General features: G+C 38.0%; 1 pseudogene; it reads left to right on the forward strand.

Annotated features, from left to right (window-relative positions):
• The first annotated feature begins 2,935 nt into the window (after positions 1-2,935).
• Positions 2,936-11,268, forward strand: LOC149281720 (proprotein convertase subtilisin/kexin type 4 pseudogene; annotated as a pseudogene).
• Positions 11,269-15,866: the final 4,598 nt, after the last annotated feature.

Below are 15,866 nucleotides of genomic sequence, written 5' to 3' on the forward strand. Positions count from 1 at the left end.
CCAGATGGATTCTCGTCTTGTTTTTTTCAAATTTTGGAACCCATTGTCTCTCCTTTATTACTGAGATTATTTAATGGAATATCCTTAGGGAATAACTTTCCATCTGAAATGTTACAGACCATAATTACTCCTATCCCGAAAAGTGGGAAAGACTTAACTAAAGTCATGAATTATCGTCCGATACCACTGATAAATCAAGATATCAAAATATTTTCCAAAGTTTTAGCTGACAGACTTAGTTCTGTTATGGGTGAGTTAATTCATTCAGACCAAACAGGATTCTTATTGGGCAGAAACAGGGAAGATAACACGCGTAGAATACTAAATTTAATTTATGAGATACACTTAAGTAAAACACCAGCTATCTTTCTTGTGCTTGACGCCGAAAAAGCGTTTGACCGCGTGAGTTGGCCCTTTTTAGAACAAACTTTAATTTCTTTTGGTCTGACTGGCCAATTTTTAACTCTCACTATGGCGCTTTATAAGAATTTGTACGCAAAAATCTCAGGTCCTGATCTAAATTCCATGAGTTTCCCCATTAATAATGGAACAAGACAGGGATGCCCTTTAGCTCCTTTATTATATGTCCTCACAATAGAGTCTCTTGTGACATTAATACGTCGATCGAATAAAATTATAGGAATAAATACTGGTCCGTATGAGCACAAGATTTCTTTGTATGCTGATGACATTTTACTTACTTTAGCTTCTCCTGAAAACTCTCTTTTGGAGGTTTTGGAATGCATTAATAAATATACATTATACTCTAATTATAAATTAAACTTAGATAAATCACAAATCATTGAGTTTAATATGGAAAATTCTCGATTTGAGTTTCTTAAGAATAAATCTGCAATACATTGGAACCAAAAGTATATTGATTATTTGGGAATTAAAATATATCAGAACCTCTCAGCTATCATAACTAATAATTATTTGATTCTTTTAGATTCCTTTAAAAATCAATTTACTCAATGGAGGAATTTGGAAATTTCCTGGATGGGCAGACTTAATACATTAAAGGCATATATTTTGCCAAAATTGATCTATCTATTCAGAACTATTCCTCTATCAGTTCCATTGAAAATTCTAAACCAATTCGAAAAAGTTTTCTTATCATATCTATGGATGGGTAAAAAAACCTAGACTTTCACGTGCTATTCTTATTAGAAACCTTACAAGTTCTGGACTTAACTTTCCTAATTTGAGTACTTTACAACAAATTTGCTTATTTAATCATTTTTTAGCTTGGGATATAAAAAGGAATTCGGAACTACCTTGGTATAATTATGAGAGGTGGAAATGTCAAAATTTAGATCCATTCCTCTTATATTGGTTTAACAAAAAAGATATAAACAGACTTAATATTCTTAACCCAACTGTTTCTAACGTATTAAGCAATATGATTATTTTTAAGGGGAAATTTGGTAATATGGAACTTTGTTCGCTATCTTCTCCATTGATGGCTGTGCAAAACATGATCAAGGATATAGATCTGAAATCCTGGTTTCTCCAGGGTATAGATACGATTTCAGATATATGCATTCCTTCTCAGTTGGTTCCATTTAATGAAATTCAAATTAAGTATAATTTATCAAGTAAAGAACTATTTTCTTATTTAAGAATTAGAAATTTCATTAAAAGTAACCCATTAACTCCTTCCACTAATTTAGATAGGTTTATACATGCTCACCATAAAAAAAACTTAATTACACGATTAAGGAACATTTTGGATCAAGAAGAAATGTTAGATAAACCAAACACTATTCTGAAATGGGAAAGAGATTTGGGTGCCTCCTACTCTTTTGATATTTGGTGTGACTCCTGGAATAAAGTACGGAAAGCAATACATTGTATTAATCTTCAAGAACAATATTACAAACTCCTTCACAGATGGTACTATGTTCCAACCTTACTACATAAAATGTATAATACTACCTCCAACAAATGTTGGAGATGTAAACTAGAACTGGGCTCAATGATACACATTTGGTGGGAGTGTGATAAGTTGTTAAACCTTAGATCTGAAATTGTCACTCTATTTAAGAATCTATTTGATACTGCCATAGTTTTGAATCCGCAATCTTTTCTTTTTCATATCGATCTTCCTTGGAAAAATAAATCGAAACTGTTTTTGGCTATTAATGTTTTGGCAGCAGCCAAAATATGTATAGCTCGATCTTGGAAAACAGACCAGGTTCCAACCTGGTCTCAAGTTATAGCTCAAATAAACTATCAATATACAATGGAGAGGCACTTTTACCGAACTCATAACAATATAAAAGATTATGAAGTAATTTGGTCTCCATGGAAAAGATGGCTCTCTGGAACTGGTTATTCATATCAAACTATTACATAATCCTGGCAATACTAATTAAATCATTATATTAATATATAAATACTATCAATGTCTCTCTTTCTTCTCTCCCCCCTAGACGATAAAGAAAACATCCTGGTCTTGATACCGTCTCGTATGTGAATGTTATAAATTTAACCTTTTGATATTGCTTGGTATATTATAAGGATGAAAGGTTATATGTTATGTCTTTTTATTTTTTGTTATAAAAAAAAAAAAGAAAAAGAAAAAAAAAAAAAGAAAAACCCCTTTTGCAATTGTTACAGCTAGACATTTATTTTCCAAGTGACCCCACATTTTAGAATGGTAGTCTGTGTGTGATATATATATATGTGTGTGTGTATATACCGTGTATATATATATATATATATATATATAATCACACACTACTGTTTCAGAATTATATATTGACATTATAACTGTAAGCATTTTCTAGCCGGCTTGTCGCTGAGAGTTCCGAGCCCCACCCTGCTATTGTGATGTAACAGATGTGCCACGCCCTTCTACTGTGACATAGTGTAGGTTATAAAAGCACTGGCCGTTAGGCCAACAGATGCTTTTGTAAGCTGACAGTACAAGATGAGGAGCATAGCTCTGGTTTTCGTTGTTACTGTTCTGATCCATGTGATCTTTACTTTGGAGATTTACACAAATAGCTGGGCTGTGCACATACCTGATGGCTCTGTAGAGGCAGAACGTATTGCACAGAAATTCGGTTTCATCAACCTTGGGCAGGTGGTGCTTGGCAGTGATTTCTACCATCTATCTCATCGTGGCATTCAAAGGAAATCCTTCAGCCCTCACTGGGGTAGAAATATTCAACTGAAAAAAGAACCCAAGGTTAGCTGGTTTGAGCAGCAGACGCTGAGGAGAAGGGAGAAAAGACAGCCTAGTATGGTTCCCACAGACCCCCTCTTCAGCTTGCAGTGGTACCTGGGTAAAAATCTTGACTTAGGCATCCAGACTGCTTGGAACCGTGGATATACCGGACGAGGCGTGGTGGTGACCATTCTGGATAATGGGCTTGAAAAGCACCACCCCGATCTCGCATTAAACTATGATCCGGAAGCGAGTTATGATTTTAATGACGACGATCCTGACCCTCAGCCCCGATATAACTCATCTAATGAGACCAACCACGGGACCCGCTGTGCAGGCGAGGTGGCTGCGGTTGCCAATAATGATATCTGCGGCGCTGGAGTAGCATACAACGCTAGAATAGGAGGTGTGCGAATGCTGGATGGGATAGTCACAGACATTGTTGAAGCTCAGTCGTTCAGTTTGAACCCACAGCATATTGACATTTATAGCGCCAGCTGGGGTCCCACTGATGATGGAAAGGTACTGGATGGACCAGGAGTGTTGTCTTCTGAGGCTTTTTACAAAGGAATACTAAATGGCCGCCGTGGCCTTGGATCTATCTTTGTTTGGGCATCTGGAAACGGTGGCAGGAATGACAACTGCAACAGTGACGGCTACTCCAACAGTATCTACACTGTTGCTGTTGGGGGTGTCACAAATCATGGAACAGTCCCTTGGTACAGTGAGGCGTGTGCATGCAAACTTACAAGCACTTACAGCAGCGGTGGTGGTGAGGAAGAGACTTTTATCACCACTGATATACGCCACACGTGTACAGATAAACACACCGGGACTTCAGCCGCCACTCCACTTGCTGCCGGGATCCTTGCTTTGGCATTGGAGGCAAACCCAGCTCTTACATGGAGGGATATACAACATATCGTGGTAAGAGCGTCCAGTCCTGCCCACCTAATGGCTGACGATTGGGTCATAAATGGAGTGGGAAGAAAAGTGAGCCACTTTTTCGGCTACGGACTCTTGCATGCTGGACGAGTAGTGGAGCTGGCCGAAACATGGGAGACAACGCAGCCTCAAAGAAAGTGCCTCATAACAATTGTGAGCACCCCTAAAAGAGTGCATTCAGATCTGATTTTGACTTACAATGTCACTGCCTGTTCTGGGTCCCCCAATCACATAACATCCCTTGAGCATGTCCAAGCCCAAATGACCCTCAGCTACAGTCGCAGAGGTGACCTGGAAATCTATCTTACCAGTCCTATGGGCACCCGTTCTGTGCTGATGGGCAAGAGACCACATGATACCAGCACTGATGGGTACAGAGATTGGTCCTTCATGACCACACAATCTTGGGATGAAAATCCATTGGGCCTTTGGACCTTAGAATTTAGGAACAGAGGAAGCTACACCAACCACGGATTTCTACATCACGTCACGTTGATTTTGTACGGGACAGATGAACACATGATGTCCAGGAAAATCAAGAAGTCTGTCATGAGAAAGTGTCTGAGGCGGGATAGAAATGGGTCATGCATAGAATGTTTGGCACCATATTATACCTTTGGAAAGCTCTGTCTATCTTACTGCCCTGCCCAATACTTTAAGTCTACGCAGAGAGCGGAGGTGTCAGAGCCCAGCAGCTTTCACCTTGTTCGTTCTTGTGCCGCTTGCCACCCATCCTGCTTTACGTGTAAAGGGTCGTCTGCCAATAATTGCACTTCCTGTTCCCCTTTATACGAATATAATGGAAAAGACAACTCATGCGTAAGATCTGACTCCCCAAGTGTAGACTTACAGAACGCCTCATTCATCCGGATCCCTCAAACAACATTAGTGGCAGTGATAATGAGTGCGGCCATTGTAATGGTTATGGGACCGCTGGTGGTTTTCATTCACTGGTATCTACGAAAAAGATCACGAGTAGACCCCAGTCCCGTCTGATGGGCAACCACCGTGCTCTAAATCAGATCTGGAACCTGCGCAGGGAGGAGATTTCCTCTGCTTTTGAACGCTGATGAGGACAAATTCAACAAGGGAGAGCAGAGACCCAACCTGACGCGGATAGCACTGTTACATCAATAAAATTCCTTTTACTATTTGGCAAAAATACCTTTTCCTTGTTATATTTTACAAATTTAGATTTTAAGTACCTGGAAATTTTATGTTAAATAATAAAACAATTAAACTGTGCTCGCATGCTTGAAGGAAGGAAAAGCATAGACTCAGATTTCTTACCTTGTGTGGATTCCAAAACCAAAAATCAAGCTAACCTGACATTTGGAGACGCTGGCTGTCATCAACTAAGAATTTGTGCCGTTTCTATAATAATTACAAGTTGGCTTTTTGTTTGGGCTGCTGTCTCACTTGCTGAATTTTACCCATTACAGAAATAACTCTTTAATCAGTTTGTCTCATATTTGATCAGAGAATATATAGCTTTTATGTGATTTAATGTCACCACTGACAAATGTATTTTTGAATTTAAGTGACTTAATAGTTATGTATTTAATGAGAAGATGTTTTTGCATTTACAGGTGGGAAACTATATAGATGTCATGACCGTACCGGGTAGCTCATCCTTTTCTCTTTTTTTCTTTTGGTATTTTTTGGCAGAGTAAATGGGTGGCAATTAAATGACCCCAAAAATGCTTGCAGGTGGTGGTGGCAGCGTTGGAATTTTGGGGACACTTATGGTGCAATAAAAGAATATTATTAAACTGCGATAATATGGGATTGGTTTGGGTTATTAACACATTGAAGGCTAAATCTGTGTGATTAATTTATTAAAGCATTTAGTTTACATTTGTTCGATCAATCATATTTGGTTAGAAGCTAAGCATATCCCGGGGAAGAAGAACGTTCTAGCTAACGCCTTGTCATGCTTTGATTTTCAGCTCTTCGGGAAGGTGGTACCTCAAGCAGAGAAGAAAGGGTTGAACTTTCCAAAGAGCATTTGAGAATTGACTTCACCCAGATAAGTGTTTTAATTGCTAGATCTTTATTGCGAGCATTTGGGATATCTATAAAAAGGCATGGAAGTTGTGATCGTGTTTTACGAATATTGTGGCTGCTAGCATTGAGAAGACATTGGCGTTTGTTTTGGACATAATGAAGAAGGGTTTTTCACTGTCTTTTATTAATAGGTGTTTATTATGGTTTTTTTTTCTTTAAATTGTTAGGTAAGCAATGTTTTTAAAGATTTCTTTTTAAGACTGATTTTAAAGGGCTCTGGTTGTATTAAACACAGGACTCTAGGAGACCTCTATATGAGTTACTGCATGAGTTGATGTTTAGGTAAAATTTGTTGAAACCGTTTTGAAGCGTGTCTGTTTAAAATTGCTTTTGTTATTGCCTTTTTTTGAGCTTTTCGTGTTGGTGAGGTTAGTGGCTTTCAACAAGCAGGGCGGCTCAGGTTTACAAGTGGAAGATGTGGTTTGCGGTGATAATTTTAGGAGATGTGGAGGAAACCTCAGGTTTGAAAATGACAAAGTTGATATTTTTTGGTTAGGATAGGTCCATGCAGAAAGTTATGGCGCTGGAAGGGGGGGGGGTTAGTTTAAAGTTTAAAGCATGTGGACCTAGAAGGTGACTGTGAAGGTCTTTACAGAAGTAATGGAATACATTTGTCAGACATCAGTTATGATATTTTTAATTTGAATCTGCAAAGTATGGTGGAGCAGGCCGTGGTTTTTATGGGATGGACCACAAATGGTTGTTGTTTAGTTGGCTTTAGGGCGGATGGCCTGGGACTAGTTTAAAGCTTGGGACAAGAGTGTTTATGTGGTTACAATTTGTTTATGTTCATAAGTAATACGTTGATTTGTAATATTTTATAACGCTAAATAAAAGACCACAGCGTGTTTTATCCAAATTGAATTTATTATTCAAATGATGTATTTATGTTTTATGAGCATTAACTGTTTTGCAGGTGGTGCTTGGCAGTGATTTCTACCATCTATCTCATCGTGGCATTCAAAGGAAATCCTTCAGCCCTCACTGGGGTAGAAATATTCAACTGAAAAAAGAACCCAAGGTTAGCTGGTTTGAGCAGCAGACGCTGAAGAGAAGGGAGAAAAGACAGTCTAATGTGGTTCCCACAGACCCCCTCTTCAGCTTGCAGTGGTACCTGCATAAGGATGAAAATCTTGACTTGGGCATCCAGACTGCTTGGAACCGTGGATATACCGGACGAGGTGTGGTGGGGACCGTTCTGGATGACGGACTTGAAAAGGACCACCCCGATCTCGCATTAAACTATGATCCGGAGGCGAGTTACGATTTTAATGACAATGATCCTGACCCTCAGCCCCGATATAACCCATCTAATGAGAACCACCATGGGACCCGCTGCGCAGGCGAGGTGGCAGCAGTTGCCAATAATGATATTTGCGGCGCTGGAGTAGCATACAACGCTAGAATAGGAGGTGTGCGAATGCTGGATGGGATGGACACAGACATTGTTGAAGCTCAGTCGTTGAGTTTTAACCCACAGCATATTGACATTTATAGCGCCAGCTGGGGTCCCACTGATGATGGAAAGGTACTGGATGGACCAGAAGTGTTGTCTTCTGAAGCATTTTACAAAGGAATATTAAATGGCCGCGGTGGCCTTGGATCTGTCTATGTTTGGGCATCTGGAAACGGTGGCGGGAATAATGACAACTGCAACAGTGACGGCTACGCCAACAGTATCTACACTATTGCTGTTGGGGATGCCACAAAACGCGGAACGGTCCCTTGGTACAGTGAGGCGTGTGCATGCAAACTTACAAGCACTTACAGCAGTGGTGGTGGTGAGGAAGGGACTATTATTACCACCGATATACGCCACACGTGTACAGATCAACACACCGGGACTTCAGCCGCCGCTCCACTTGCTGCCGGGATCCTTGCTTTGGCATTGGAGGCAAACCCAGCTCTTACATGGAGGGATATACAACATATCGTGGTAAGAGCGTCCAGTCCTGCCCACCTAATGGCTGACGATTGGGTCATAAATGGAGTGGGAAGAAAAGTGAGCCACTATTTCGGCTACAGACTCTTGTGTGCTGGACGAGTAGTGGAGCTGGCCGAAACATGGGAGACAACGCAGCCTCAAAGAAAGTGCCTCATAACAATTGTGAGCACCCCCAAAAAAGTGTATTCAGATCTGATTTTGACTTATAATGTCACTGCCTGTTCTGGGGAAAAAAGCAACTCATGCTTAAGAGCTGCCTTTCCAAGTGTAGACTTTCTAAACACCTAATCCATTCTGGTCCCTCGATCTATGTCAATGGCAATGATAATGAGTGTGGCTATTGTAGCGGTTATGGGCATGCTGGTTTTAGTTCAATTATTTTTTACTAAAAAGATTCAGTTGACCTGTTTTTGACATGTAAATAAAGTTTCCATAAATGTTTAGCAAAATAACTTTTCTTTTCTGTTTTATTTTACAAAAGTCTCATGGTCTTAAAAGAAATTCAAATACAAATTTGGTATGATAGTTAAGATATTAGGCTTATCTTCTTTTCTCTTTTCTTTCTTCTGTTTTCAAATCCCTTGCATGTTGTAACTGTAGAAATTAGGACATAAGGAACTATTCTCAAACATTAAATAGTCCCAATATTTGCCTAAAGGGCTAAATTAAACCCGATTCAACTGAGGGTCTGTAGTAGCTGTGAAACTATAAGTTTACTATCTGAGATTTGATGAAAGCTGAATCTGAAACTGCTGTGTTGCACGGAATAACTAGGCCCACAGTGGTTATATTAAAGGTTGATTCACGATATTGTTATATCCGTGTCTGCTCAAATAAATCTGTCTTAAAATGTAATCTAAAAAGTTGCAGCAGAGAAAGGCTTCTCCAAAAGGAAATAAAGATCAGAAGCAAGGATTCTCCAGTCTCTGAAGAAGGGGAAGATGGATCATTAATGGAAATTTCATTAATTCACACATCCACTATTTAGGTTGAAAGTAATAGTCACTCCAGAGCTGTTAAAAAAGCTGTTTAAATGGTATATTGGTTGAAATTAAAGAATTAATAACTAACTCAAAATAAATTAAGGCAGATATTAATTTATTAGTAAACAGAATACAATTGTTGAAAAACAAATCTGGATGACGATTAACAATTTTTATCTGTTAACTGACAAAAATCAAGCCTTAGAAGTAAAATTAAGCTAATTGGAGACAAAATCTGTGTTTTAGAAATATAGAAGAATTAACGCCGCCGCCACCACCGCATGCCACGGTGCCGTCAAAGTCCTATGATATTGTGGAAATTACAAATAGCCTTTACCCACTTAATATGTCAAAACATTTTTAAAACGCGTTAGTGTCTTCTATTAATTTGAATTACATACGTTAAGTGATATGAATCTTTGTATCTTTTAACCAGAAAGTGTAACATAACCAGATCTATATCTACTATTAATTTGAGATACGTTTTTAAGATTATGTTCCTCCAAAACACAACAATAATGTATTGAGGAAACAAAAGATTTACCCAGTTAATATATTATGGTGGTCAAAATAGTTTTTGTTTCAGGAATGACATTCGGGGTGCGTTCCCAAAGAGGGAGGTTCGTGACACCTTCTGGACTCGACTTTCATTATATACATTTTAAAGAAAAAAAGGTTCTCCCCGCCCCAGAGGTAGGACGGTCAAAGTAGTAGCAATAGAAGAGCATTGAGCTGGCAGAGAATGGCAGGTAATAGGCACACGGACCCCCATGGAGAAGGACTGAATTTCCCCAGTATTATAGAATTATTATTTTATTTTTTTTAAAAAGGATCCCCCAAAATAAGGCATGTCAAAGAGGTGCAGCAGCATTAGTAGTAGGGCACTGGGGCTAGACAAGCAGATACTGGCAAATGATAGGCACACGCAGCCCCATGGAGAAGGACTGAATTTCGCCAATATTATAGAAATTTATAAAAATGGTTCCCCCAAAATAAGGACTGTAAAAGAGGTGCAGCAGCAGCATTAGTAGGGCACTGGACCTGGGCAGACAGGCACTGGCAGATGATACACACATGCAGCCCTGTGGAGGACTGAATTTCCCCCAATATTATAAGAAAAAGATGTTAAAAAGGTTCCCCCAGAATAAGGATGGTCAAAGAGGTGCTGTAGTAGTGGGGTAGTAGTAGTGGGGCACTAGGCCTGGGCAGGACTCTACTCAGGAGCAGGGGACAAAATGTCTGCTGCAGTCCCTGTAAAACACTACAATAGCCACTACAGCTTTTCCAATCCACCTCATAACGGTACATGTCCTGCGCTAAAATAAACTATTAACTTGCATTATTGTATATGAGCTAACTGCCGATGTGTCACGCTACAGCTCTTATCAGTTTGTAACTGTGGCAACTGACAGTTTAAAGTGGTGTCGGCACTAATGCTTGCCCCTCCCCTGGTAAATGCTGATTGGCCAGAGTGAAAACGGTGAGGGACAAACTCCCACAGGTTGTTGAACCCATCAATCACAGCCATACCTATCAGCCATTGATATGTAATCTTCTACACACAATCCCTCTTACTTTACCTCATTAATCTATATCATTTTTAAACATAAAATCACACCAGAATAAAAAGTGAGTAGTGCGCAATAGAATTATATAAATAATATAAGATACAAATATACAAGCAAAAAATGTAATAAATAAATAAATGTGAATGTGCTGCTGGTACACCTCAGAACAAATCCCCACTTTGTTAAAGAAAAACTACAATAAACATATATAGGTGACCGCGCCCCTCACACCAAGTGAGTATAAATAATGCAAATGATACCAATTCAATGTAGCTTCAAGGAAATCCGAGCAGTATGTAAAATTCAATCATAAAACAAAGAGAAAAGAAAAAAACATCATAGTGTAATTCATCAAAATAGTTGTGTGTATATATCTAACAGGCAAAATGGACCCTTACGTTTGGTGGGGCTTATTCAAGCCCATAAACCGCGTAGTGGGGTGAGCGGGAGGGATTGTTCGTCTCCCGAATAAATTTAAATCTCCACCGTAGAATTATTCAAAACTTCGTGATCTCGGAAGAAGAGCGAGAAATCAAGGTAACTACTCCCAAATTCTTCAAAGCACAGATCCGGAGGCGAGGGTGAGATAAAGATGAATACTTTAATATATAAAATAAATAAATAATCGGACTAGCGGCAGTTTTCAAAATCACGGCGTCCCGCGTTCATCCACTGCTGCACAGCCGAATGTATATCCGCAAATAAAAGTCACGTCCTCCTTCTCCTCTGTCACAACGTGCAACGTACGACGCGTTTCGTGCTATACTTCCTCAGGTACGTTGGTGGATCCCTTTCTGTGCTCCTTTATAGCCGTCTTTAATTGATTAGATCAATGGTAAATTGTCCACATAGATTTGTCAATTGTCCATAATTGGGTTCTTCATTATAATTAAAGTATATGCATTTTAATAAATTAATTAAACAGGATCACAATATAGAATCATATTAAAATAGTCCTTAGATATATTCAAAACAATCCTTAATTATATTTGAAACAGTTCTTAATTGTATTTTAAAATGTAGGTCTTTATCATTAATACTATAAGGGAATAAATTAGTTAATATACATTATCATAAGTAGTAAATCTATAAGATAACAACTATATAATAGATCATATGTAAATATACAGGATAAGAATATAAATGAATAAATATTTGCGTAATTCGCATGTGTGGTATAAAATTATTATCACCATCCACATTAATTGACCATGTAGTTAGGGGGCTATTTAAACTTCTTGCCTTAAAAATACATTGTCTCCTGAAATGGATTTATAAAAATATAGTAAGAATTCGATAAAGAAAGTACTAATATACCGATAAATAAACGATAAGAAAAAGGCCTCAAAACCATTTATACACTAGATAAAACAATTTTTATAAAATACATCATAAAATATATATAAAACCAAAGTATTGATATATATATCATAATAAATAATTAAAAAATAATAATTTAGAGAAAATGACAAAGTTCAAAGTCATTATTCAATCCATTTTTAAATTATAAATCCATTTCATTTCAGCCTTACCTAACTGGTCTAAAAGGTTGCCCCCTCTCCAAAAGCTATTTATTTTTGCAATACCTAAAAATTTGAGACATTTTGCATCTTTATTATGATGTGTTAAAAAATGTAAGGGTACACTATGGTTTAATGCTCCTTTTTTAATGTTTCTCATGTGTTCTTCTATTCGGATGCGTAATTGTCTCGTAGTGCGTCCTACATACTGTAGTCCGCAAGGACATGTTAGCATGTAGATCACATTTTTTGAATGGCAAGTTAATTGTTGTTTGATGCAGTACTGCTTCTTTGTTACAAATGAAGAGAAAACCTTAACTTTGTTTCTACTGCTTTCTTTCTTAATGATATAAAAATATATGCAGCCATCCTAGCTCAGAGGAGTAAAAAAAAAACCCCTCAGTTATACCCACATATCAAATAGGTTATGTTCTAAAAAGATCAAAATACAAGAAGATGAACTGATATTTTAAATTTAACAGAGAAAAATAGATGCTCCCCTCGCTTACCCTGTCATTAGATGCCGAGAAGGCCTTTGACAGGGTGGGAGATTTCTTAATAAAACAATAATATTAAGCAATAATGGCATTGTATTTTCCCTCATCAGCTAGAACTGTGGCCCCCAACGTATGCTCTAATTGCTTTCATCTAATATGACTATTGAATCATTAGCAATTAATATAAGAAATAATCGAAAAATAAAAGGTAAGAAATAATCGAAATATAAAAGGATTCCCAAACGGTAAAGATAGTGTTAAAAATGATCTTCATGCATCATCATCTTTTGCCTTATTTATTGAAAGAGATTGAAGATTATAGGAAAATCACAAAATATAAATTAAGCACAAATAAATCAGTCGTACAAACTAAAAACGTAGATGATATTTAGGTATAACTTTTACAGAAAATCTGATGGAAATGAATTTCTTGAAAATAATTTAAAGATACAAATTATTTAAGGAATTGAGGCATTTAGATATCTCTTGCTGGGATATAATAAAAACCTCAAAATCTTATACTGAAAAAACCCTGTGTAAATAGCACAGGGTTACATGTGGTTGTTGGGGAGCTAAGGATGTGAAAGGGTTAACTCTGCAGGGGTCAGGCAAAGGACAGCCTGGTTTGTGTTTGGCATGCGCTCGCGCCGCTTAGTTTTGCCCCCCTTTTTTGAAAAGAATGTTCTGGTAGCGGCTCGCGCCGCTTAGTTTGCCTCGCGCCGCTTAGTTTGCCTCGCGCTGCTGCTTTTTGTTGCGCTCGCGGACAGCTCGCGCTATGGTTTGGGCGGGATTTTGCCCTATATAAGCGCTGTTCCTGAGGCGTGCTTTTCACTACCCCAGGCTGCGTTAACCGACTGCACTGAACTTTATTGCGTCTGGTGAGCAGCGGTTTTCAGCAAGGCTTCGGGGGGCAGCATGGAAGAGCTGCTGAATTGTCGCCCGCCCCCCCTCCCCTTTTTTATTTTATGTATATGTATTTTTCTATTTTATAAAAAAAAAAAAAAAAAAGTATATATTTTGTCGTGGCTTTTATTGGGGTTAAGTTGCTTTCTGTAAAGAGAGTGAACATAGGGGTTGTTTTCAGTGGTAGGCCGACCGGCTTTGGGGCAGTCGGCCTTGTTTTAATTTATTAACTCTGTGGTTTGGCCCAAGAGTTGTGGTTATTTATGAAGTTGATACTAAGTTATTGGTTGAGTGTTTATATGGTAAATTTGTGATATGCTAAATAAAAGACCACGGCCTTTGTTCATCCAAAGAAATTGTGTCTGTGTTTTATTTATTATCTGGTTACATTGTAATACACCATACAACCACATGTTCCTAATGGACGTATTTTATTATTGTTTTTAAGGATGGTAAAAAAAACCTAAAAGATGTTAAGTTCATTAATAGTCATAAAGAACATGTAATCAATATATCTTTTATAGGTAACTAGATTTGGATCAATATATACATATACAGGACAGTCGCTCGGGGAACATCTCTTTGTCTACACTAAATAAGTTAACTTCCATCTTTTGTGGTGATGAAGTTGGTTTTTTGGACCTAAACATTTATGTTGTAAATTCTAATTTAAAGACCTTGAAATCAGTCGATGTAAATAGTTACATTAATTATAGTAAAAAAAAGAAACTGTACGAATAAAAAAACAATATGTCAAACAAGCCCAAACAATTAAGAATTCTTTTATTGAAAAGAAGTATGATCCAGAAAGATCTTTTATATGTTGAACGCAAGAAAAAAGATCAGCGGAGAATGAGAAGCATTCCTCTTGTTTGAAATTATAACGGAGCAGGTGAGAAAATGAAAAGGATTATTAAGCGTCGTTGGCATCTCCTGAGTAAGGATGATGACTTAAGAGATATTTTGGAAGAACATCCCAATATAGTTTTTAGAGGGGCACCTAAAGGGAAATTAGTGAGGAGCTACTTAAAAGAGCTATGTGTGTGCGAGTGAAGTATTCACCGTAAGCAGACATGGAAGTTGTTAACCCATTAAAACTGCTAGTTTACCCTTTTGTTTTTATAGTGACTTCGCTATCAATACGTGGCTTGTGACTAAAAGTCCGATGAACGGTTATCAATGATTATATTAATTCCACCTGTCTTGTGTTATTATAGATGTATTATAAATGTATGAAACGGATCAGGATTTTGTGTCGTTTTTCTCCTTAATAAAATTCCATGAACCCTGGTTGTACCTTTTGCTTCCCAAAGCTTCTGATTATGTCTCTTAATTAATGATGTCGCTGGTTGAAGAGTTGGGGCTTGCCTGATGCGCAGTGTATGATGTATGTTGTATGCATCTCTTCATTGCATAGTGTGATAGTTATGTACGGTGGTTTTATTGCCCATTGGGATAACACAAAATGTGTCCCCTACATTGCGATCGTCCACAAGGAGTTCACGGTATGTCTGGAGCCGCTGCTGTTACAATGTTATGTCACAAAATGACTGAGCTGAAACCGGATGCTAACAAGAAAGTAGGTTTTTTAACCCTTGCAAGAAAAAACACGTATTTGTTACAAGCAGAAAATGAATAACTCGTAGCCTAATGGTCTACTAATTAAGTAGGTGTTTAGGGTACCAGAACCTGCATAAGTACACACTCCTGTGAAAAGCGCTTTGGGCATGCGCACGTTGACGATTGAAACACATAATATAGGCATTTAGATTAATGTTAGTGTATATTCTCATTAAAATAAGGTCATCATGGAGGACCTTGTGGATCCCACAGGTGACCGTCCCCAGGGTTATATATGTGTGTATGCATTAGCTAACACTGTATCACACTGGGGAAAAAAAAGATCATTAAATCATATTTAATTTTGTACAGGAAACACAGGAATAGAGTTTGACTGCAGACTCCGACCTTAATCAGTCCTTGGTCGCATCTTCACTCAGTCGTCGGGATAACAATATGCCGATCCCGTTCTTATCCCAAGACCTTGCTAGGACATACAGCTACATGCCATGGATTTGATGTTTTTATATCCGGAGCCATCTTGTTCAGTGTTCAAGGGTTGACCCTGCGACTGCTTGTCTTCTCGTGCCCTTTCTACACAATTTTTAACCCTTAATCAGGTCGCTTCTTTAAATGTCACTTTATTACTCTGTTACTTTATTACTCTTAGATTCTCTTGATAAGAGTCCCCAAGAGTTTTGTT

This window comes from Sceloporus occidentalis, unplaced genomic scaffold (genome assembly GCF_023333645.1).
Source record: "Sceloporus occidentalis isolate IW3139 unplaced genomic scaffold, rSceOcc1.0.p SCAF_128, whole genome shotgun sequence".
Classification (NCBI taxonomy): Eukaryota; Metazoa; Chordata; class Lepidosauria; order Squamata; family Phrynosomatidae; genus Sceloporus; species Sceloporus occidentalis.